Below are 2752 nucleotides of genomic sequence, written 5' to 3' on the forward strand. Positions count from 1 at the left end.
CAGGCCTCCCTGTCCATCACCAACTCTCGGAGCTTACTCAAACTCATGTCCATTGAGTCAGTGATGCCATCCCACCATCTCATCCTCTGTCATCCCCTTCTTATCCCGCCTTCAATTTTTCACAGCATCAGGGTCTTTTCCAATGAGTCAGTTCTTCGCATCAGGTGGCCAAAGTATTGGAGTTTCAGCTTCAGCATCAGTCCTTCCAATGAATATTCAGGACTGATTTCCTTTAGGATGGACTGGTTGGATCTCCTTGCAGTCCAAGGGACTCTCAAGAGTCTTCTCCAACACCACAGTTCAAAAGCATCAATTCTTTGGCGCTCGGCTTTCTTCATAGTCCAATTCTCACATCCATACATGACTACTGGAAAAACCATAGCTTTGACTAGACGGACCTTTGTTGGCAAAGTCCCTGCTTTTTAATATGCTGTCTAGGTTGGTCATAACTTTTCTTCTAAGAGCTGGGTTAGGGCAGAACATTCTGGGTATTTCTGAAAGAAAGATCCCTGCCCAAGGCCATGTCATTTATGGGGATCAGTGTCCACCACAGCATGGTGGGGAGGGAGGTGAGAGGAACGGAACTCAGTCTGGCTCTTGCCTCTTACCCAGGGCCTGCCTGGGGCCTGGCTGAGCCAGGCTGCACGAGGCCTCCCACTGCAGCTCCCAGTGAGTTCCTCCAGCCTTAGCAGAGGCTCCCCAGGCCTGACATGTGTGCCACCCTGGAGGCACCACTGGGTGTGGGGTCTTAGGGCCTGCGTAGTTGGGTCCTGACTCAGCCCCAGTGTCCCCTGTGATTTGGCCTTTCCACCCCTCTGGTCTTCAGCTGCCTTCTCTGAGAAGAGAGCGGGTGGCCCAGCTGACCTCTGAGGCCCTTCAAGCTGGGCCCTTGTTGGGTGCACAATCAGCTCCTTCTTTAGCAAATGGGCAGGGAGGCTCGAGCCAATAGTAAGACGCTGCAACTGTGCTGCTCTTGGGAAACCCCAGATGGAAACTGCCATGGACTCTAGAAGGACCCACTGTCTGCGTGAGGCTTCTGGGCCTCCCTGCCCTCATGTCCCTGTATATCTGAGCACACACGCACACACATACATGCACTGCCCACCCACTGCCAGAGTGTTGAACAGAAGGTGTTGTCATTGTCCACAACCCTCCTGCCCCTAGACAAGACCAGGCCCCTGTCTGCTCAGTTTGGGGCCCCACTGTGCTTCCACCCCCAACCGACCTCACCCACCAGGAATGCTGGGGCCCTTGGAGCCATGATGCATGCTGACAAGAGGGCCTGGTGTTCTTGGCCTGAGCTGGGACCGCCCACCTCCAGGCTGCTCAGCCCATCCCCATCTGCCGGAAGGAGCATAGAAAGGAAGTCTGATGTCATGAAAAAACACTGGGGATCCAGAAACAGATTCCAGAGGCCCTCTAGACTCTGCCCAGGAGCCTCACTTTCCCACTGGGGAGACACGGGGCAGGGAGTAGAGTAGATATTCTCCTACAACATATCAGGGATGTGGGTAAGGTTGCTGGATTTAAGAAATAAAAATACAGGACACTCAGTTAAATTAGAATTTCAGATAACAACTAAATTTTAGTTTAAGTATGTCCCAAATATTGTATGGGACATATTTATTTATACTAAAATGTTATTCACTGTTTATCTGGAATTCACATTTAACTGGCATCCTGTATTTTGTCTGGCAATCCTACATCTGTGTCAGTGGACGCCAGAGGGAAGCAATGCCATCATCCTGCCCTCCTCCTGTGTCTCCTCAGGGTGCCAACCTGCCTGGTCCCTTCACCTTTTCAGCCTCGTATGTCTACCCCTGAAGCTCCTGCATGCCCTTTTTAGCATCCTCATTCCACTCCCTAGGATACCCTTCTCCCTAAGCTCACCCATCTTCCTCTACCCGAAAGGCTACACCTCTGTCAGGCTCCAGGCCTGGGCAGAGGGGCAGAAGGTTCCGGGCAGATACCTCAGGTCTTGGGTGTTGGAGCAACAGGGCCCTGGAAGCCCAAGTCAGCAACAACTCACTAAGGAAGCAGCAGCATGGGTGCTGGGGGGAGAAAGCTCCAGAACCCTCTGCACTATGTCTCCTTTGGCAGAGGAGTGGGCTAGGTCCATAGCCAACTGCTGCGGGAGGAGGAAAGACATGCTGCTCCATGCCCCCACTCTCCATTCCCTTCTCCAAGATCAGTCAACAGGAACTGCAAATAGAGAAGGCATTCTCTGGGGCCAGATCCCAATTCCGCTTGGATCAGAGACTGGAAGATTCTGTCCTTAGGGGCCAACAGATAATGAGAAACAGAGACAGAGAAAGAAACCAAGGAGAGAGAGATACACCGAGAGAGATCAGGAGAGTCAGTGAGACACAGACACGGGAGCAAACCAGAGATAAGGGAAATGGAAACAGACAGAAAAACAGACTCCTCCACGAAGACAGACAGAGATTAACAAAGAGGAGAAACAGAGATGGGAAAACAGGGAACACGTAGGAATGGAGAGAAACTGCATGGAGACAGAGACAGGGAGAAACACGGCAAAGCAAGGAGGGGTTAAACAGAAGACAGATGACCGGACTGGGAGGGATGAGAAACAGAGGTAAGGAGAAAGCATGCAGAGAAGAAAGAAAAAGCCAAAGGAGGATGGCTGTCCTTTCCTACTAGGTTGGGGCTAGTTTTCAGGGGCGAAGTCAGACTTGAGACACAGCAGGAACTTCTAAGCACCTAAGAACTGATCCTCTCCAGGATCCCTCCC

The sequence above is a fragment of the Bison bison genome, unplaced genomic scaffold, assembly GCF_000754665.1.
Source record: "Bison bison bison isolate TAMUID 2011002044 unplaced genomic scaffold, Bison_UMD1.0 scf7180017864180, whole genome shotgun sequence".
Classification (NCBI taxonomy): Eukaryota; Metazoa; Chordata; class Mammalia; order Artiodactyla; family Bovidae; genus Bison; species Bison bison.